This window comes from Hyaena hyaena, unplaced genomic scaffold, assembly GCF_003009895.1.
Source record: "Hyaena hyaena isolate Hyena2069 unplaced genomic scaffold, ASM300989v1 scaffold_1382, whole genome shotgun sequence".
NCBI lineage: Eukaryota > Metazoa > Chordata > Mammalia > Carnivora > Hyaenidae > Hyaena > Hyaena hyaena.
Window position 1 is genome coordinate 233780 of NW_024082018.1, and position 23515 is coordinate 257294.

Below are 23515 nucleotides of genomic sequence, written 5' to 3' on the forward strand. Positions count from 1 at the left end.
GGGTGGGACTGCGGTTGACCCATGAGCTGGATGGACCTTAGCACCTGGGGACTTCTCACCCTTTCCCCGTCCTTGGGACTTGGATTCTGCCTTTCTTCTCTGACCCCAGAGGCCGCCCCAAGGACACAGCCTTCAGGTAGTGATGTGGTGTTTAGAGCACTGGGATGTTATATATGACTGAACCCAGTTAAGGCCTCTGCATAAATTTTTAAGATTTGACAGGCAGCTGCAGAGATGTACCTGTCTTTCAGCTGCCCAAGGCAAGCCTCATGAGTAAGTTCCCTTGTTCATCAACCTGCTGCCTACCAATCTGGAGTGGCCTGAGGCTTTCTTTGCTCTCTCCCTGCCTGGTTTCAGATTACACCAGGGAAGCTCCTGAGCAGCTTGGAGCCAACATTCAGGTTGTTCTGAAGGATTTGGTAATGGGGAAGTAGTCAGGACATGGATTCCTGCGCATGATTTCTGGGATGATGGGGTTGAGATGCTATCTGGTCTATGCCTCTGCCTCTATGTGCGGTAACACCCAAAGCGTCAGTTGACCTGACTTAGATGCAGGCAATGAGTTGTCTGCATAGTTGTACGATGAAGACAGGATTTTAAGCCTTGGCTAAAAATCTCATGGCTTTATGAACAGTCCAATCAGTATATAAACATTTTGACCAGCAAAGCATTGGCTTTCTGAGATTTCCCATTTATCAAGATATCTGCTGCCCCCTTGTTTTTGTCAAGTAGAGTACCATTTGCACATTACTAATCCCAGGAGAGTGCTTTAAACACTTCTCCCACTGCATCTCAGTATTAGAGTCAACAAGAAAAATACAACACAGTCAAGCACTTAGATGGAACAGCAATTCACTCACATTAGGGAGGAGGCAGAGCAAGACTGGCTTCCACAGCGCGCGTTGATCCCCATGGCCAGTGGCCACCCCTGTCCTGTGGCAGTGGAGGAAGCTTGTCCCCTGCTCAGAGCACAGGATATAACAGTGGGGGTGGCCAGGCACCAGCCTCTTTATCTCTTGGTGAGGAAGTGTTCCAGGTCCGTGGCCCATTTTATGCTTCATCGTGGGGGTCAAAAGACTGCACCCATGAAACTTCTTTTCTCAGTACCTTTATGTTGTCAACTTTTCATTATCTCATGGAATAAAGGAAGCATTGTTGGGATCTGACCAGAAGCAATACAGATTGAGAAACTTTTTTCTCTGTGCTCCAGAGCCAGCACCAAGCAAAGAGTCTTGCTAGTGTTGTAATTATTTTATGTTTATCTCATATTTATCTCAAGTGTGCTGGGCTTTCTCAATTACATCTGAATTGTTGCTGTGGACATTCTTGTGCATCTTTTCTTTCGTCTTTATTTTTTTTAACTCATTTGACTCAACAGCATAACAATATTTATGTAGAATGATACATTCATCTTAAGCTTAATTCATCTACCCCAACAAATATTTGTTGACTAAATTAATGAATTGCCCAAATCTTTATGCTAATTTGCATTGTCAGTAACAAAGCATAAGTGACCATTTGTACATCATCTGGTGAGTTTTGTTCCAATAAAAGGATTTAATGAGCTTTTTAATTTTTGATATATATTATGAATCTGAAAGCTTCCTCCAAAAAATGATTTCTATTTCTTCTTTAATGGTGAGGTAGAATTTTTTTTCCAATCTAAATTCAAGGTAATTACAAATATTTATTATTTTTCTTTCTTCTCTTTTTCTCTCTCTTTTTTTTTTTAGAATTGATCATTTATGACTTTTCCAAATCTTTTATAGGAATGTTTCCTTGTTTACTCTTTTTGTATTTAATTTATTTAATGTTTTATTTATTTCTGAGAGAGAGAGACAGCGTGAGCAGGGGAGTGTCAGAGAGAGAAGGAGACACAGAATCTGTGTTGACAGCCAGCTCAGAACCCAGTGTGGGGTTTGAACCCACGATCTGCAAGATCTTGACCTCAGCTGAAGTCGGCACTGAACCGACTGAGCCACGGAGGCGCCCCTTACTCTTAATTTATATGAACGCTATGTTTATGAGAGATGTTAATCCTATAACTGTCATTTGTAATCTCTTTCCCAAGTTACTTATTGAACTTTATTTTTTTTTTAGAAAAGTTTTAAGTTCATAGAAAAACTGAGGGGAATGTGCAGAGATTTCCATAATACAATTATGGTGTTATGGAGTATTTTCACTGCCCTAAAAATCCTAGTCATAAATCCTATACCCTCCCCTTCAATGATACCTTGATCAGGTGGTGTCAGTCCTACAACTTTGTTTTTCTCCTTTGATATGGTGTTGGCTATTCTTGATCTTTTGACTCCTCATATGGTTTTTACCATCAGTTTCTTGATACCCTCAAAATAATTTCCTGGAATTTTTAGTGGGATTGCATTAAATCTATAGATCAAGTTGAGAAGAATTGACATTCTTGAAAATATTGATTCTTCTTATCCATGAACATATTATGTCTCTCTATTTAGTTCTCGTTTGATTTTGTTCATCAGAGTTCTATAGCTTTCCTCATAGTGATCATATATACATATTTTGTCAGATTTATACCTAAGTATTTTATTGTTGGAGTTTGATAATGTAAATGGGGTTGTATTTTTAATTTCAAATTCCACTTGTTCACTATTATATAGAAAAATGATTGACTCTTGTGGATTAACCTTGTATCCTTCAGTCTTGCTATAATTCCTTATTGGTGCCAGGAGATTTGTTTATTTTTTCAGATTTCCTACATAGATGATTATATCATTTGCAAACAAAAGAGTTTATTTTTTCCTTCCCAATCTGTATACCTTTACTTAACATTTTTTATCTTGTTGTATTAGCTAGAACTTCCAGTAATATTTTTAAAAGGGGTGGTGAGAGGGGACATCCTTGCCTTGTTCCTGACTATAGGGTAAAAGCTCTGTTTTCTCCCATTGAGAATGATATTAGCTGTAGTTCTTTTGTATATGGCCTTTATGATGTTGAGATATGTTCCTTCCAACCCTACTTTGTTGAGGACTTTTATCAAGAATGGAGGCTGTATTTTGTCAAATGCTTTTTTCTGCATCTACTGAGAGGTTAATCTGATTTTTACCCTTTCTTTTATTAATATGGTGTATCACATTGGTTGATTTATTAATACTGAACCAACCCTGAAGGCTGGGAAGAAATCCCACTTGATTATGATGAGTTATTCTTTTAACATACTATTGAATTCCATTTTCTAGTATCGTGTTGAGAATTTTTGCATCTATTTTTATCAGGGATATTGGGCTATAATTGTCCTTTTTAGTGGAGTCTTTTTCTGGTTTTGGAATCAAGATGTGGCTGGCCTCACAAAATGAGTTTGGAAGTTTTCCTTCCATTTCTATTTTTTGGAACAGTTTGAGAAGAATTTTTAAATTAAAGAGCATTTCTTTAAATGTTTGGTAGAAAATAAATAAATATTTTTTTTAAAAGGGGGGGTGCTGCCTCGGTGGCTCCATTGGTTAAGCATCCACTTTAGCTCAGGTCATGATCTCATGGTTCATGAGTTCAAGTCCCACATTGGGCTCTGTGCTGACAGCTGAAAGCCTAGAGTCTGTTTCAGATTCTCTCTCTCTCTCTCTCTCTCTATCTCTATCTATCTCTCTCTCTCAGCCCCTCTCCTGCTTGCCCTCTGTGTCTCTCTCTCAAAAATAAATAAACATTAAACAAAATTTTTTTAATGTTTGGTAAAATTTCCCTGGAAAGCCATCTGACCTTGGAATTTTGTTTCTTAGGACACTTTTGATTAATGATTCCATTTCTTTGCTGCTTATGGTTCTGTTCAAATTCTCTATTTCTTTATATTTCAGTTTTGGTAGTTTGCATGTTTCTAGGAATTTTTCCATTTCTTCCAGATTAGCCAGTTTGTTGGCATAAAATTTTTCATAATATTCTCTTATAATTATTTGTTTTTCTGGAGAGTTGGTTGTGATTTCTCCCCTCTAATTTGTGATTTTAGTTATTCAGGTCTTTTCTCTTTTCTTTCGATAAGTCTGGCTAGGGTGTTATCAATTTTATTAATTCTTCCAAAGACCCAGCTCTTAAATTTGTTGATTTGTTTCCCTATTGTATATTTCTGCTCTAGTCTTATTTCCTTTCATCTGCTGGCTTTAAGCTTTATTTGCTGTTCCTTTTCTAGCTCCTTTAGGTCTAAGGTTGGGTTGTATATTTGAGACCTTTCTTGCTTCTTGAAGTAGGCCTATATTGCAATATAGTTCCCTCTTAAGATTGCCTTTGCTGCTTCCCAAAGGTTTCATATTGTCATGTTTTCATTTTCATTTGCTTCCATGTACCTTTTTATTTCTTCTTTAGTTTTTGGTTAACCCATTCATTCTTTAGTAGGATATTCTTTAACCTTTATGTATTGTGGTCTTTTTCAATTTTTTTCGTGTAGTTGACTTCAAGTTTCATAGCATTGTGGTCATAAAATATGTATGGTATGATCTCATTTTTTTGTACTTGTTGAGGGCTGATTTGTGACCCAGTATGTGATCTATTCTGGAGAATGCTCCATGTGCACTCAAAAAGAATGTGTATTCTGTTGCTTTAGGGTGGAATGTTCTGAATATATCCGTTAAGTCCATCTCATCAAGTATGTCATTCAAAGCCATTGTTTCCTTGTTGTTTTTCTGCTTAGATGATCTGTCCATTGATGTAAGTAGGATGTTAAAGTCTCCTATTATTATTGTATTATTATCAATGAGTTTCTTTATGTTTGTTAGTAACTGATTTATATATTTGGGTGTCTCAAGTTTGGGGCATAAATATTTATAATTACTAGATCTTGATAGGTAGGCCACTTAATTCTGATATAATGCCTTTTTTCATCTCTTGTTACAGTCTTTTTAAAAAAATCTAGTTTGTCTGATACAATTTTGGCTACTTTGGCTTTCTTTTGGTGTCCATTAGCATGAGAGACGGTTCTCTATCCCCTTACTTTAAATCTGCTGATGTCTTTAGGTCTAAAATGAGTCTCCTGTAGACAGTATATAGATGCGTCTCGTTTTTGTTTATCCATTCTGATACTCTGTCTTTTGGTTAGAGCATTCAGTCCATTCAAAGTGAATAGTGAAAGATGAATTTAGTGCCATTCTGTTACCTGTAAAATCAGTGTTTCTGGTAATGTTCTCTGTTCCTTTCTAGTCTTTGTTGCTTCTGGTCTTCCTCCCTCCCCCAGCCCCCACTTGCAGGGCTGTTTAATATTTCTTGCGGGGCTGTTTAGTGATAATGAACTTCTTTAGTTTTTATTTGTATGGAAAACTATCTCCCCTCCTATTCTGAATGACAACCTTGCTGGATAAAGTATTCTTGACTCCATGTTTTTCCCATACAGCACACTGAATCCTGCCGTTCTCTTCTGGCTTGCCGAGTTTCTGTGGACAGATATGTTGTGAACCCTATAGGTTAAAGATTTTTTCCCTTGCTGCTTTCAGGATTCTCTCCTTGCCTATATTTTGTGAATTTCCCTATGATGTGCCTGGGGATAGCCAGCTTTTGTTGAATTTAATGGGAGTTTTCTGTGTTTCTTAGATTTTGATGTCTGCATCCTTCCCCAGATTAGGGAAGTTTTCAGCTGTAATTTCCTCACATAAGTCTTCTGCCCCTTTTTCTCTCTCTTCATCTTCTAGAACTCCTATTATTATAGAATATTATTCTATTTTAATAAATCACTGAGTTCCATAGATCTACCTTTGTGATCCATTACCTTTGTTATCTTATTCTTTTCAGCGTCATTATTTTCATTATTTCCCATAATTATATCATTTATGTCACTAATCCATTCTTCTGCTTTGTGCATCCTCACTATCACAATATCCATTCAGGTATACATCTTCATTATAGCATTTTTAATTTTGGCCTGGCTATATTTTAGCTCTTTTATCTCTGAAGTAAGGGGTTCTTTAGAGTCTTTTATGCTTTTTTTCAAGCCTAGCTAGAATCCTTATAATTGTTTTAAATTCTAGTTCATATATCTTACTTATATCTGCATTGATTAAATTCCTGGCCATCATTTCTTCCTGTTCTTTCTTTTGTGGTAAATTTCTCTGTCTTGTCATTTTGGAGAGAAAAATAATAATAAAATTAAATTAAAATTTTGCACAAAAAACCATAAAATACCTCGGAATAAACCTAACCAAGGATACAAGAGATCTGTATGATGAAAACTATAGAAAACTTATGAAGGAAATTGAAGAAGACACAAAGAAATGGAAAAACATTCCATGCTCATGGATAGGAAGAATAAATATAGTTAAGATGTCATTACTACCTAAAGCACTCTACACATTCAATGCAATTCCAATCAAAATTGCACCAGCATACTTCTCAAAACTAGAACAAACTATCCAAAAATTTGTATGGAACCACAAAAGACCCCGAATAGCCAAAGTAATACTGAAAAATAAAACCAAAACGGGAGGGATCACCATCCCAGACTTCAGCCTCTACTACAAAGCTGTCATCCTCAAGACAGTATGGTATTGGCACAAAAACAGACACATAGACCAATGGAACAGAATTGAGAACTCAGAAGTGGACCCAAAAATATACAGCCAACTGATCTTTGACAAAGCAGGAAAGAATATTCAATGGAAAAAAGACAGCCTTTTTAACAGATGGTGTTGGGAGAACTGGACAGCAACATGCAGAAGAATGAAACTAGATCATTTTCTCACACCATGCACAAAAATCAACTCAAAATGGATAAAGGACCTGAACGTGAGACAGGAAACTATCAACACCCTAGAGGAGAAAGCAGGAAACAACCTCCTTGACCTCCACCGCAGCAACTTCTTACTTGACACATCCCCAAAAGCAAGGGAATCAAGAGCAAAAATAAACTGTTGGGACCTCATAAAGATTAAAAGCTTCTGCACAGCCAAGGAAACAACCCAGAAAATTAATAGGCAACCAACGGAATGGGAAAAGATAGTTGCAAATGACATATCAGATAAAGGGTTAATATCCAGAATCTATAAGGAACTCACCAAACTACACGCCCGAAAAACAAACAACCCAGTGAAGAAATGGGCAGAAGACATGAACAGACACTTCTCCAAAGGGGACATCCAGATGGCCAACAGACACATGAAACGATGCTCAGCATCCCTCCTCATCAGGGAAATACAAATCAAAACCACACTGAGATACCACCTCACGCCAGTCAGAGTGGCTAAAATGAGCAAATCAGAGAACTCTAGATGCTGGCGAGGATGTGGAGAAACGGGCACCCTCCTCCACTGTTGGTGGGAATGTAAACTGGTGCAGCCCCTCTGGAAAACAGTGTGGAGGTTCCTCAGGAAACTAACAATAGAACTCCCCTATGACCCAGCAATGGCACTGCTAGGAATTTACCCAAGGGATACAGAAATGCTGAGGCATAGGAGCACATGTACCCCAATGTTCATAGCAGCACTCTCCACAATAGCTAAAACATGGAAAGAGCCTAAGTGTCCATCCACAGATGAATGGATCAAGAAGATGTGGTTTATCTATACCATGGAATACTACATGGCAATGAGAAACAATGAAATCTGGCCATGTGTAGCAACATGGATGGACCTTGAGGGTGTTATGCTGAGCGAAATAAGTCAGGCAGAGAAGGACAAATATCATATGTTTGCACGTATAGGAGGATTAGGAGGAACTTGACGGAGGAACAAGGGGGAGAAGAAGGGCGGAAATGGTGGGGGAAAGGGAGAGAGGCAAACCATGAGAGACTCTTGAATGCTGACAAAAACTGAGGACTGATGGATGTGGGGGGGAGGGGGGATGGGCATGGAGGATGACACTTGTGGGGATGAGCACTGAGTGTTATGTAGAAACTAATTTGACAATAAACTATTTGTAAAAAAAAAAAATAATAATGTATACATAGTAAAAAAAAAAAAAGAGAAGCTTGATAGAAAAAAGATTAAAAATTTTAAAAATGTAACAAAATAAAATAAATAAGGGAAAAATTTTGATCTTTACAGATCCAAGAAAAACAAAACCAAAACAAACAAACAAGCCAAAAAAAAAACCAAACAAACCCAAAGGTATCTAGATCCTGTGTCTCCTAGAGTTATAGCTTTGAAGCACTCTGTGATCAGTAGACTTAGTGAGTGGAAGGGGGTTGTGCTGGTCTTCTGAGGGAGGGGCCTGCCTCTCTGATTCTCAAGCTGACTTGCCCTAGTGGAGATGGAGGGTGCAGGGGGGCAAGACGTGGTGTAACAGGCTCTGTTCTCCATTTGATAGTGCAGCTTACTGAGGTCAAGTCCACCAACTACATTTTAAATGCATTAATTACATTTGTGGTTACAAGATTGCATAGGCTTGGCAAAAGTCTTTGAATTGTATATTTTTAAATTATAGAATTTTATTCTGTATAAATCGTACAACAATAAAAGTGATTTCAAAACTTAAATAAGGGTTTATTCCTTTTTTAAAAATTTTTAATGTTTTATTTATTTCTGAGAGAGAGAGAGAGACAGCATGAACAGGGGAGGGTCAGAGAGAGAGGGAGACATAGAATCCGAAGCAGTCTCCAGGCTCCGAGCTAGCTGTCAGCACAGAGCCCAATGTGGGGCTCGAACCCATGAACCGTGAGATCATGACCTGAGCTGAAGTTGGACGCTTAATCAACTGAGCCACCCAGGTGACCCAATAAGGGTTTATTCCTTTTATGCATTTGTGTGTGTATGTGTATGTATACTTAAGTTGAAGGGAACTCATCTGGAGCTGGGTAGGGAATAGGGAGCATTAAAGTGAGGAGGTGATGGTAGAAAGGAGGATGATGCCTGTCTCATGGGCATGTCTGAGGGACAGAGTTAGACATTTGAGGGTAACCAAATAGGGAAGGAACAATGTTCACAATTAATGTTGCTTCAGGACCTTGATTAAAAGAAAAAGCAAAGAATTAGGGAAAATTGCAAATGTACAAAAGTATGAAAATTTTCCCCTCTGCCCTTGACCTTGTACTCTGCCCTCTAAAGCCTCTGCAGCCACCAGCAGGGGCAGAGGAGAAGAGAACAATGGTGACAAAAATGAGAAATGATATCAGTCTATACCAAGGTATTGAGCAGAATCCATTTTATTGTTCCAATTCAGGCAACAGAATGCAATAATATAAGTTGTGGAGGGACATGGAGTTTGTACTTTGGGATTTCCAGGGCCGTCGCAGATAGGGAGAAGAAAGGCAGGGGATGAGTTTTAGAGAAACGTTTTGGGCTTCTGGACACCAAGATAGAGGGATCCTCTGGCTAGAGCTCAAGCTTTTGCTCAGAACTCTCCACCATTCAGGGAGGTAAGGGGAAGAGGGGATCAGGATCCACTTCAACAGCAGCCTCCAGATGACTGCCCGCTGCTCCCTCCACAGCACCCGGAGCCCCCCGAGGGCTGGCTGCAGCACCCGGAGCTCTGGTGTCTGTGGCGGTGGGACCTGCGTCGCCTGTGGTGGCTCAGACAGCAGCCCCCACCCCCGGAGCTGCAGCAGCCTCCACTGCCCCCAGAGCTGCAGCAGCCCCCGCCCCCAGAGCTGGAGCCACAGCAGCCCCCAGAGCTGACACTGCAGCAGGAAGAGACTGGGGGACACTTTGGAGGACATTTTGGAGGGCACTTGGGGGCAGGACACTTGGTGGGGCACTTGGGAGGGGGCTGGCACTGCTGCTGGTTCTGTTGGCAGGACATCTCGGCAGGCGGGGTCAGGAGCTGAGGGAGAGTCACACAGTCAGACCCAGGACACAGAGCCCCCTGCCCTTCTCACCCTCTTAGCATATCATAATCATAGAAACATCATTAGAAACATCTCATATAATCCGGCAGCTGCACAACATTCCTGTACTCAGGCATCATCTCTTCGGAACCTCAGCTGAACCTTATAAGTCAGACACACACTTTCTTCTAATATACAAGGTAGTAAACTAAGACCAAACCATATTACCAAACCCATCCAAGAGTCTAAAGCCTTGTGGGTGAAGATGGTACTGGTTTCAACCGCGCCTTCCAAATCTGAAGTTGTTCAATTAATAGGCCATTTGAGGGGATACTATTTCTTAACGGAAACCAGCAGTAATTGTTGCCTCTTGTCAAACTTCCAAGATGATTTTATTCTGTGGGGTCAGCATTGCAAAGGAACTTGGAGATGGCCCACTTCAGTAAGCTCACATTATTAAAGAGACTGATAAGCCTCTCAGCCAGTCCAAGCCTGGTACTTAAAACTGGACCCCTGATATCAGTCCAGAACGCCGGTCTCCTCTCTCTACCACCTCAAGCTGAGAGGTTGGCAAGGTGATTCTCAGGCTTGTGTTATCCTCATCAACACAGGAAGTCTGCAAAAACATTCTCAGACCCATGGATAGGCAGGTTTAACAAGACCAAAGGAGCCTAAGGTCCCTGTCCACCACCCTTCTCTGCAGGGAGGAACAGGGCTACATTTTCAAAGGTGAGCTGCCTCCTGAGGCCTGTCAGAGTGGAGCCCAGTGTCTGTGCTTCCGTGTCCCCTTCCTGAGAAGCACACCAAATTGCAGATCCATTTGCTTCCTCCAGATCTCAAGGCATAGCCATCTGGTTCTTCTCCATATGTTCTCAGCTGGTGCCAGAACCCTTCCCGCACTCCTTCCTCAAACCCTCCTCCTCTGACACATGAATTCTTTCCCCCAAATCCCTATTCTATCTGCCTCCTTGCTCTGGTTTCAGCTCCCTTGGTGAAAGACACTGGTCCCGGTCCCAGAGGACACTTACTGATGCACAGGCAACGCTGGGTCCGTCAGCACCCCAGGAGAGGAGTCCGTGAAGGAGATCCCTCCCCAAAGTCCTTTTATCCTGGCCTTGGGCTCTGCCCCCTGTGAGACAGGACCTGGGCATGAGGGGACTGCCTCCTGCCACCCACATGCTCCTGTGACAAGTGATGAGTGGCAGCTCCACCCTGCCTCCTTCCATGGGGCCCAACATGGCTGCTCCCAGCCTGCTTAGAAACAAGGAGTGACATTGTTGTGGACAACTTACTTTGATCTTTTGTCTCATCCTCCTTGGCAAGTGCCACCTGGAAGTGCCACCAGCTCCTGTTTTGGACCTTGGGCCACAGTCCCTTTCTTTTCTTCTTCCTGCCACATAAAATCAGTGGCTCTTGGCAGCCTGTTGTGGATTATAACTTAGAGATGCTTTCACATTTCTCTACTTATGCCCAAGTCTAAGCCAGTCTGCCAGGCTCCCAGAGGTCAGCAAACTGGTCTAGAGTCCAAGTCTGCTCCTCTGCCTATTTTGTGTAGCCTGCAAGGTAAGAATGGTTTTACATATTTAATGTTTGGGGAAAAACATCAAAGAAGTATACTTCATGACACATGGGAATTCTATAAATTCAAATTTCAGTGTTTTTAATGTTTTACTTGGAACCCATTCATTATCTATGGGCAATTTCACAGTACAATGGCAGAGGTGGGTAGTTGGGTCAAAGACCCTATGGCTTCCAAAGCCTAAAATATTTAGTTTTTAGCCATTTATTAAAACGTTTGCAGATCTCTGGTGTATCCCACGGCTTTTAAGAGGCTGGAGTCAGACCCTAGAAAGCAGTCCTTCTTCTGCCACGTGGTAGCTGTGCATCCTTATGAAAGTGACACACAGCGACTCCTTTTTAGTTTTGTTTCCTCTACTATAAAGCATGAATAATGATAAAAAAAAAAATACCTCACACAGGGGCGCCTGGGTGGCTCAGTCGGTTAAGCGACCAACTTCGGCTCAGGTCATGATCTCGCAGTTCGTGGGTTCGAGCCCCGCGTCGGGCTCTGTGCTGACTGCCAGCTCAGAGCCTGGAGCCTGTTTCAGATTCTGTGTCTCCCTCTCTCTCTGACCGTCCCCTGCTCACGCTGTCTCTCTCTCTCTCTCTCTCTCTCTCTCTCTCAGAAATAAATAAAACATTAAAAAAAAATACCTCACAGAGATTTGCTTTAGTCAGTTAGACAATGTAAAGAACGAGCCTAGCAGAAGGCATGTAGCATGGTGTGCCCTCAAATAAATACCCATGTATTCATAAATAAAAGAAATATATATGTATGTTTTGTAAGTCATAGCTTCTTTCAAAGGAAGAAAAATCAGGACTTTCGAGGGCTGTTGTTGTTTTTCAAATTATTTACCTTATTTTTTTTCTGCTTCAGGATCCTTTGTTTTGCTAAATTGCTTGACTATGAAACACCTCTAGGAAAAGAGTTCATGGTGTTAAGTAGGGAGTTCCGCACTGCCATAATTAGAGCGACCAGTCAGGGGTTGGGTGGCGGGAAAGTGCAAGTTTAAGCATGGGAAATCCAGAAGCCAAGGCTTGGGCAACTCCCATAGGCAGTGGGAGCGCTTTCTAGGGGCTTTTGAAGCCCTTTGTTGTTCCCAGGCCCTAGATTTTTATTATTGTTTTCTCTACTCAAAAAGATTTTTTTTATATACTTTCAGTACATAAAGGGCAAGGACAGGAGTTCACATCTCTTTCAAGTTGGTGTACAATGAGTTTGGTGAGATTGTCCAAAAGCAAACTAATTAATTAATTAGAAGAAGGCACGCAGAAGCCATTAAGAGGCCAGTGAAGGAAAACTCTGTTTCTAGTGGCAGAAACACTGGGGGAGAATCTGAAATTCTCCGGAACATGAAGCAACATAATGAATAAGTCATAAGGAAAGGCTGAAGTCAGTTAACATGTAGTTGCAAGATATAAATGTGTTTATGTTTATGCATGTGGGTGTACAAAGAATATATAGAAGCTAAATGTGTGTTTGTATAAACATACATATATTTTATAGTAATGGTGTGTGTACTTTGTTGGCGGTTTTGCCTCTCACTTTCCTGGTTTTTCCCTGTCTCTTCTTCATTAGAGATCTTCTAAGAAATATTGTCTATGACCACATAATAGGGTTACCCTACACCCTTGATTGCCAAGGACGGTTTTGGAATATGCCTTCTGTCCCAGCATGAATTATGAACTTTTTTTCAATCTCTAGTGTGTCCCAGTTTAAATGATGAATTATATTATCACACTACCAGTAAATAGAGTCTTCTCAAGGGCCTTCACTGATTCAGAATAAAACCTAAACTCCTTGTCCTTGAATTCAAATATCTAGGCTGTCTGAAGTTATTCTGTTTCTATGGTTTTCTTCTTTGCTTTCTTAAGAGAAGAAATCTTTCTCTGAAGCTGAGTTGGCCTATGAGCTCTCCTTTGGAAAGGCTACATTGTGCTTTATCTTTATCTTACTTGGTGCCACATACCTCTGATATGAGATTGAACTCTTCCTGAGAGCAAGGTCTGAATCTGATGTTTGCATCCCTCAACAGCATCTAGAGAGAAGCATGCATATATAATCATTTCACCAGCATTTCACAGCACCCAAGAATTTGCAAACAGTTTTTCCGTGTGATGTAAGGCAATTGGATATGACATGCACAGTGATGAGTGCTGGCCATATCATTCTACAGAGATCTGCCTTTATGTTACTCATGGATGATTTTGTCACCAGGTTGTCCCAAAAGGCTCAGTTGTGGAAGGAGAGGTCAGGATACTGATTTCTTGGCTCACACAGGTAATACTACTAAGAGGCCCAGCTCATGGATTCCTAGAATGATGGACCTCAGATGCCATTGGGTCATGGCCCTGCTTCCAGGCAGGGAAGGCAGCACCCAACTATCAATTAATCTGACTTGGGCACAGGTGATAAACTAGCAGCATGCCTGTAATATCATGCAGACTCATTTCTAAGCTGTGGCTATAATATTTCAACAGACTTATATTGATTTGGTACCCTTTCTATAGGAAAAATATTTAGTGACAAGGATTGGTTTCCTAAGTCATCTACTCATCCATCTCCAATGTCATTATAACCATAAGGGATAAGGAGGAAACACAGTTGAGATCCATGGGAAGTCATTAAAACAGTGTGAATTTTGCTCTGTTCCCTGTACCTTGCAGCCCTTTGCAGAGATAGAACCCTGTACATATTGACTTTTAATGTGTTTTCCCTTTCAAAAATTGATAAATGTATCTAATCTAAAAGTTAAAATTCTATATGAAAAATAGCACCATAAATAAGGCAGAAAGCAAAGTGATCCATTGAGGGAAATTACCACACATTTGCTAGGAATATAGAAAAACAGCTCTTATAAATCAATAAAATATATGCAAGCACACCAGTAAAGGAAAAAGGACAAGAATAGGCAATACACACACCAAAAAAGAAACACAAATGGCCAAAAAGTGACTGGAAATATGTTCAATGTTACTAATCATCAAAGAATTTTTAAAAACCCTATCTTTTTATCATTTAGGATATCTATCCAACTTATTCATTCATATCAGATTGGCAAAGATTGAGTGCCTAACAAAAACTCAGTATTGGAAAGAATGCATGGAATTGGACACTTATGCTTCACTGATGTTAAATAAATGAGCATACTGGTTATGCATGACAATATGATGATTCATTGATTCAATACATGCTTTATGGTGTGTAAATGAATTAGAATGTGAAGTGAGCACACTCTTTTATAATGTTTGCATATCTAGGAATTTAGGCTTAGGAGATAATGTAACTAAACACAACGGGGTTTGCAGCTTGGAGTACATTAAACTGAACAGAACCCAAGGAAGTGTTGAAAGCAAAAACCTTTTTATTACTTGATACAAGTAAGGAGACAGGGAAATAGCTCTGGAAGCACTCTCTCCCCACCAGGTTTGTACAAGAAGGTTTTATTCAGTGCATAAGGAGTGGGGGCGTGGAGTTGGCACATACCTTAAGGAACTTATGCATATTCTATTACTTGAGCACTTTGGTTCAACTGTGCATTGTCTAGCAGGCCAACATGTTACTGCATAAATCCTATGTTCCAAAAAACTGGTGGAAGCCCCACCCCCATGGGAGGGGACCTTAATACCATAATGAACCAAAGGTAACTTCCGGACATCTCAGAGGGCTTCTGTGCAGGTACTCAATTCCTTGGCTCATGTAAGGGGCTATCAAGGGAAACGGCTAGTTGGGGTTCCTGCTTGCTTTTGTCCCTTGCCCCTCCTCCCATCTGCTGATGGCTTTCAGCCCTCTGATCAGAGTAACTCCCTGTTGCATCCGAACCAACAACAAGGGGATGATAAGAAAAGAATATATGCATAAAATAGTCTTTGTAGAAAATTACAAAAAACAAGAGTGTAGTAAGTTTTCGGATCAATATTCTTATACCTCTCTAAAAATAACAGAAGATAAAAAGATTTAAAGATGCTCTTTCAAAAAAAAAAAACCAGCAAGATACATAAGCTATGCAATAATGCACATTTTTAAATAACTAAGATATTTATGTGTAAAATGTTAAAACTTTATTGAAAGAAAAAATAAGAAAACTTCTTCAAAAGACACTAAAGAAGATCTAAGTAAACAAGAGAGCTATACATATGTTCATAGTATAAAGGAAAGAAAAAATAAATATGATTAAAACAAAAATTGCCCTAATGGTATTATATGTATTTAATAGAATACCAGTCAAATTTCCAACATCTTTGTTTTGCTTTGTTTTGTCTCAGCTTTTTGAATTGTGATAAACCCGTTCTAAGAATTGTATGGAGAAACAAACAATGGTAGATCTATTGTTAGATACCATGATTGATCAGACAACTATAGCAATAAAGGTAGTGGATAATCCCACTGAGATCTATGACTAGGGTCAGAATTGTGAGCCTAGTTTAAAACACAAACAAATATGCAAACTTGCTATATGATTGAAGTGGCAGTGCAGATTTTTATGGGATAATGACTATTTTATGATGACCAATGGTTATCTATATGGTGAAAATAAAATTCATACAAATATAGAATGAAAGTTTCTATAAAAGATGAAGAAAATAGAGGAAAATTATAATAAATAATGATAAAGAAAGATTTCTTAAATAAGACATTGTAGTAGGAAAATCCAGTTCTCTCCTCCTGTGTTGGTCTTCTTTGGGTATAATTTCTTACCCACATAGAACACTTTACTCCTAACACTTTTGGCCCTCAATGGGTGTTTGCTTCCTCCCCCCCCAACCAAGAATTAACAGACAACAGCTGGATGTTCTACAGTTTAACACAGTTCTGACAACATCTACCTAGAGACCACGTCAGAGCCCACAGGTTAAAGCCCCAGTCCCACAAAACTGCACCCCCCCAACCACTTCAGGTGCCAATAAGATGCCAAGTTCCCATAACTTTTGTTTACTTCGACTGTGAATCAGAGTTTCCCATGATCCCCTCCTCAGGTTTGATTAATTTGCTAGAGAGGCTCACAGAACTCAGGGAAAAACTTACTTATACCAGTTTATTAAGAGATATAATAAAAGATCCAGAACAACAGTTATATGAAAGCATACAGAGGATGAGGTCTGGGAGGGTCCCAAGTGCAGAGCTTCTGTACCCTTAGAGGTGGGGTGTATCACCCTCTTGGTGTGCATGTGTCCACCAACCTGAAAGTTCTCTGAATGCTGTACTATTGGTATTTTGTGGAGGCTTCCTTATGCAGGAATGGTCAATTATTAATTCCATTTCCAACCCTCTTCCTTCTCTGGAAGATGTGGACTGGGGCTGAAAATTCCAATCTCCTAATCATGACTTGGTCTTTCTGGGGACCAGCCCTGATCTAGAAGCCATCCAGGAGCCCACCTAGAGTTGCCTCAGTGAAAATAGGAAATTAAAAGGGTTTCAGGGGCTCCATGACAGGAACTAGGGGCAGAGAACAATATATATTTTTTTCCATTTTCTCACAGGCATACAAATTTATAAAACAAAAATTTCACAAACCTGGCTATATTAAAAGTATATAATTTTACTGATAAAAAGAAAACATTAAACATATAAAAAGCCAATATTGGGGAAAATATTTGCAAAATCTTTCTACAGAATAAAAGATGTAACATGTAAAGAACAGTTGCAAATCAATAACAAAACAAGCAAATGAATAAAAATATTACTAAGGTAAAAAAGAGCAATTTACAAAAGAGGAAAACATTGTTGAGCAAATATATGAATAGATCTTCAAGACCACTTAAAATCAGAGAAACAGATAACATACCATTGTATATATAGTGATATATACACAATGAAATGCAGGATGGATTATTTCACACTAACTGAACAATTATATAAAAATCTGGTATCACAAAGTGTTGCCAGAACAGGAACTCTTTTACACCAACAGAGGGATTGTAACCTGGAGACACCTGTGACGATATATTATAAGGTTAAAAATGAGCATATCTATAATCTGACTATGTAATTCCTAAATAAATGGTAGATAGGTAGATGATAGATAAATAATCGTTAGATATATACGGATCCTAGAGAGACTGCCTACAAACAGACAATATGTAGAGATTTTTTACTAATGCAATTGTTTATTAGAATTACAAAATAATTAGAAGCAACATGAATATTCTTTAACAAGAAATTGCTTAAATAGTGTGGTTGTAAGGTAGAGTACAATACAGAAGTAAAAAATAAACTAAGTGACACTGTAACATGAACATCTCACAAATGATTCTGTGATAGAAAAGCAAGTTTGCACAAGTATATCAAATATGCAATATTTAAGTTGAAAATATGTAAACAATTCCACATATTTAAAGTAAGTCATAATGTAATAGAAATATAAAGAAGTACATAGGAATACTTATGTATACCTTAAACTCAGGATATTCATTACATGTGGAGGGAAAGAAGAAGACACATATCAAATGTATAAAATATTTTATCTCAGTGTGGATAATGGGCAAGAAATTACTCATTAAATAGAAACTTATACTCTTTAAATATCAAGTTTTCACAATAAATTTAAAATATTTTATTTTTTTTTAAATGTTTTTTTATTTCTAGGAGAGATTGAGAGACAGCATGAACAGGGGAGGGTCAGAGACAGAGGGAGTCACAGACTCTGAAACAGGCTCCAGGCTCTGGGCTGGCAGTCAGCACAGAGCCCGACACGGGGCTCGAACCCACGAACCGCGAGATCATGACCTAGGCGACAGTCGGACGCTCAACCAACTAAGCCACCCAGGCGCCCCAAATTTAAAATATTTTAATTTAAAATTGTTTAAATTAAAAAAAATTAAATGGCTTAAATTAAGTTTAAAATACTTTAACTCAAAATTGAAACTTAAAGGTCTTCATAATTATATTTTATTATATAGCAATTAATATTATATATTTATTATATGTAAACTATATGTTAAATATAAACTATATAATAAACATAATTAAAATTATATGATATTAAATGAATTACATATAACATTAAACATAAATATATATCATATATTTTTATTATATAAAAATATATTTTGTATAAAATTATATAATCATTATAATCAATAATTAAGTAATTTAATTTAAAATTTAATTTGATTTAAAAGGAAATGTAAGATCTCAATCATTTTGTACTTATGAGGTCTGATTTGTGACCTAGTGTGTGATCTATTCTGGAGAATGTCTTATGTGCACTTGAAAAGAATGTATATTCTGCTGCTTTAAAATGAGACATTCTGAGTATATCTGTTAAGTCCATCTGGTTCAGTGTGTCATTCAAAGCCCTGTTTCTTGTTGATTTTCTGTTTAGATGATCTGTCCATTCATGTAAGTGGGGTGTTAAAGTCTCCTACTTTTATTGTATTATTGTCAATGAGTTCCTTTATATTTGTTATTAACTGTTTTATATATTTGGATGCTTTCAAGTTGGAGGCATAAATATTAACAATTGTTAGATCTTCATATTGGATAGTGCTCTTTCTTATGATATAGTGTCATTCTTTATCACTTGTTACACTCCTTGGCTTAAAATCTAGTTTGTCTGAAATCATAAGATACCTAGGAATAATCCTAACCAAAGAAGTAAAAGATCTGTACTCTGAAAACTAAAAAACACTGGTGAAAGAAATTGAAGATGACAAAAAGAAATGGAAAAACATCTTATGCTAATGAATTTGAACAATAGATATTGTTAAAATGTCTACACTACCAAAGCAATCTACACATTTAATGCAATCTTTATCAAAATACCATCATTTTCCACAGAGATAGAACAAACAATCCTAAATTTGTATGGAACCACAAAAGACCTTGAATAGTCAAAGCAATCCTGAAAAAGAAAAGTAAATCTGGAGGTATCACAATTCTGGACTTCACACTATATTATAAAGCTGTAGTCATCAAGACAGTATGGTACTGGCACAAAATCAGAAACAGAGGTCAATGGAACAGAATGGAGAACCCAGAAATAGATCCATCAACTAATCTTTGACAAAGGATAAAAGAATATCCAATGGAAAAAAGACAGTCTCTTCAATTAAGGGTGTTGGGAAAACTGAACAACAACATGCAGAAGAATGAAACTGGGCCACTTTTCTACACCATACACCAAAACAAATTCCAAATGGATAAAAGACCTAAATGTGAGTCAGGAAATGATCAAAATCCTGGAGAACAAAGGCAGGAACCTCTTTGACAACAGCCATAGCAAGTTCTAAGTAGATATGTCCCCTGAGACAAGGAAGACAAAAGAAAAAATAAACTATTAGATCCTCATCAAGGGAAAAAGCTTTGAAAATAATCAACAAAAACTAAAAGACAGTCTATGGAACAGAATATATTTGCAAGTGAAATATCTGATAAAGGATTAGTTCCAAAATCTATAAAGAACTTATCAAACTCAACATCCAGAAAACAAATAATCCATTTAAAAAATGGGTAGAAGACATGAATAGCTATTTCTCCAAAGAAGACATCAAGATGGCTAACAGTCACATGAAAAGATGCTCAACATCACCCATCATCAGGAAAATGCAAATCAAAACTACAATATTACCTCACACCTCTCAGAATGGCTAAAATTAACAACACAGGAAACAACAAATGTTTTTGATGAGGATGTGGAGGAAGGGGAACCCTCTTACACTGTTGTTGAAAATGCAACCTGGTGCAGTCACTCTGAAAAACAGTATGGAGGTTGCTCAGAAAGTTAAAAATAAATCTACTACTCTAGGATCCAAAAATTACACTACTAGGTTTTTTGCCAAAAGACACAAAAATAGAGAATCATGTGTCCTGATGTTTATAGCAGCATTATCACCAATAGCCACACTACGGAAAGAGCCCAAGTGCCCACGGACAGATGAATGGATAAAGAAGATGTATATATACACAACAGAATATTACTCAGCCATCCAAAAGTATGAAATCTTGCCATTTGCAATGACATGGATGGAGTTAGAATATATTATGCTAAGTGAAATAAGTTAGTCAGAGAAGGACAAATACTGTATGATTTCACTCATATGTGGAATTTAAGAAACAAAATAGACGAGCATATGGGGGAAGAATAAGAGAGGGAAGCAAACCATGAAACAGATTCTTAACTGTAGAGAACAAACTGAGGGTTACCAACATGAAGGTGGGAGGGGGGTGTTAAATATGTGATGGGTATGAAGGATTGAACTTTTGATGAGCACAGTGTTGTATGAAAGTGTTGAATCCCTGAATTTTACTCCTAAAGCTGATATTACATTGTATGTTTACCAACTGGAATTTAACTAAAAACTTGAAAAAAGAAAAAGAAAGTGTAATGAAAATTTATGAATAAAAATTTTAATATCAGAGTTTTATAATACATAAGGAATGTATATTTTGTTACATGAAACTTCTGAAATAATACTAAAAATCTTTCAATAAAAATAAACCTATGTGTGCAGGGATCTTTTTTCTGTTTGTTCACTAATGTATCTCAACTGCCTAAATATGTACCTGAATATACTAGCTACTTAATAAATATTTACTATTTTTACAGAGGATGTTGGCTTTCTCTTTTGTTTTGTTTATATGAGTTTGTATTGCTAAAATTTTATTTTGATGGAATCAGTTTTTAAAAATTTCCCTTTGACATTTAAATGTTCTTTCTTATATATGTAAAACATTCCTCCATTATGAGTGTACTTAGTGATTAGATTTAAAAATTTACTCTTTAATCCACCTGAAACTCATTTTATTAAAGAACATGATGTAGTTTTTCCCAATTCTACTTACTGAGTAAACCATCCTTTCTCCACTACCCTATGTGCTTAGTTTAAGTATATTAAAATTTTTAATGCTTATTTATATTTGAGAGAGAGAGAGACTCACAGTGTGAGTAGGCGAGGGGCAGAGAGAGAGGGAGACACAGAATCTGAAGCAGGCTCCAGGCTCGAGCTGTCAGCACAGAGCCTGATGCAGGGCTCAAACCATGAACCGTGAAATCATGACCTGAGCCGAAGTTGGACGCTTAACTGACTGAGCCACCCAGGTGCCCCAAACATATTTTAAATCCTTTCACACAAAAAGGTCTCCATGCTATTTGTCTCACTAATTATGTTTGTCTCAGTCTCTTCTTCTTCGCACTAGAGGTTTTGTCATGCAAAATCATAAGGTATTTAAAACATTCACTTTCAGCAGGCTGGAATGGGTGGAGATGAAGAATTAGTCGTGAATGTGGAGGGACAGAGAATGCTCAGAGGACTGCGAGCTACCCAGCCAGGACCTTGTGTTTGTCTTACCAGGCCACAGCCAACCACAACAGTAAACCACCCTGGAAGCCCCCTCCCAATTTCACCCCTGGACCTCTGTGAACATGTAACACAACTTTGGTTTTCTCTCCTGTTAATCTGTCTCATGTAAGTTTAATTCTTAGTCCATCTGAAAGACCTTGAAAGATATAAAAGGATTTTTCTTTCCTTTCGGTTGGCATGGTCAGCAGGACACTTTAATTTGCTTGACACTGCCCGCTCCAGCCGCCGCAGCTGAGAGATTCTGGGACATCTGACCAACAGCTAGCAGAAGGTAAGACTTCTTACCATGTTGCTTTCCCAAATCTCTGCCTGCAGGGTCCAGTGGAGTGAGAGTGGTGAGTCTTTCTCTCTAAATTCAGATCAGCAGAGCATGTTGTGCAACTGTTTCCTTGGGGCTTAGTAACTCTTGGTAAAAATTTAGCAGAGTACTCTTTGTTTACTACTGATCCATTTCCTCCCAGAAATGGTCTTTGTTCTTCTTTGTGTCTTTTATGTTTGTCATTAAAAGGAATTATGACAGGGCAGAGCTCAGCTGTAGGCCCAATGAGCCTGCTGTTCAAGCTGGTCCCACAGACTGATGAGTTCGTGGTTCTCATCGGACCAGTATCCGTTTGGACAAACTTTGCTGTGGGTTAATGTGTACATGAGGCAAAGGCAGTTGCTAAAGAACACTTTGGAAGCCAAAGCCACAAAACTGGTGGGCAAGAGTCTAGCACTTAAAAGCTGTTAGAGTGTTCGCCACTCACCCCAAAGACTCCTGTGTCAGAATAAGTTGATCAAGGAATGGGTTAGATTGACGCTGGTACCTACCCAGACAAACTTCCATGCACTGAGGTACACAATCCCTCCCCCTACAAAATCCCCAACTCTGTGACACATCCCTCCCAGGTATCACCGTGCTTTCAAGACACCTGAGGCTTGGCCAATGCTATTAATGTGCATATAAGAAAAAGCAGATGAGATTTTTTTCCTTTCATCTTGCTCTGTGTCCTAAGAGGTTGGCTTTGTGACCAGTGAGAACAATCTCTCTGGTCTCTGTCATCTAGAGGGTGCACTTACCACTTTCCAAGTTGCACCCTGGTGGCCAGTGAAATAGGCTAGGGATCCAAGACACACCTTTACAGGCAACACTCTCTCTGTTGGCCATGTGAGCTCTCAGGGATTGTCATAAAGGATCCCAGCCCATAAGGGGTTTTGTCATCCCAGACTTCATTGCTTGTCAGTGCAGGAAAAGTCCTATTCCAGTAGCACCTGCCCAGTGTCAGAGACTGGCAGATCTGTGCTGGAGATGTCCCTCATTTGTGGGACACAGAGACACTGTAGACACCATATCGTTCTTACCATATGTGCATCAGAAGTCTTTGTATTCTTGGACTTTTCTTGGAGTAAACCTTAGGTCATGGGGGCTACATCACCTCTGCCTTCTCTGTACACCTCTTGCATTCATGGTAAAGATTTATACTAAGCCTGAAAAGTTGCCTCTGGGTCTTCCCATAGAGAGGCTTATTTATTGTATAGCAGCAATTGTGTTGCTACTGGAAAAAACTGTACTAATGTTGATCCCACTTGTCAGTGGCCAGATGGTGGATCTTTTGAATAGGAAAAACTTCTATATTTGGGAAAAAAAATTTTAATTTTTAATGTTTTATTTATTTCTGAGAGAGAGAGATAGAGACAGCGTGAGCAGGGGAGGGTCAGAGAGAGAGGGAGACACAGAACCTGAAACAGGCTCCAGGCTCTGAGCTAGCTGTCAGCACAGAGCCCGACACGGGGCTCAAACCCACAAACCGTGAGATCATTACCTGAACTGAAGTTGGCCGCCTAACCAACTGAGCCACCCAGGAGCCCCTATATTTGGAAATTTTTTTAGAGAGTTCTCATTCTAAGAAGCTTCCTTATTGGTATCTATGGGAGGATCAGTTTGGAAATCCCTTGGAGTCTTAACTTCCA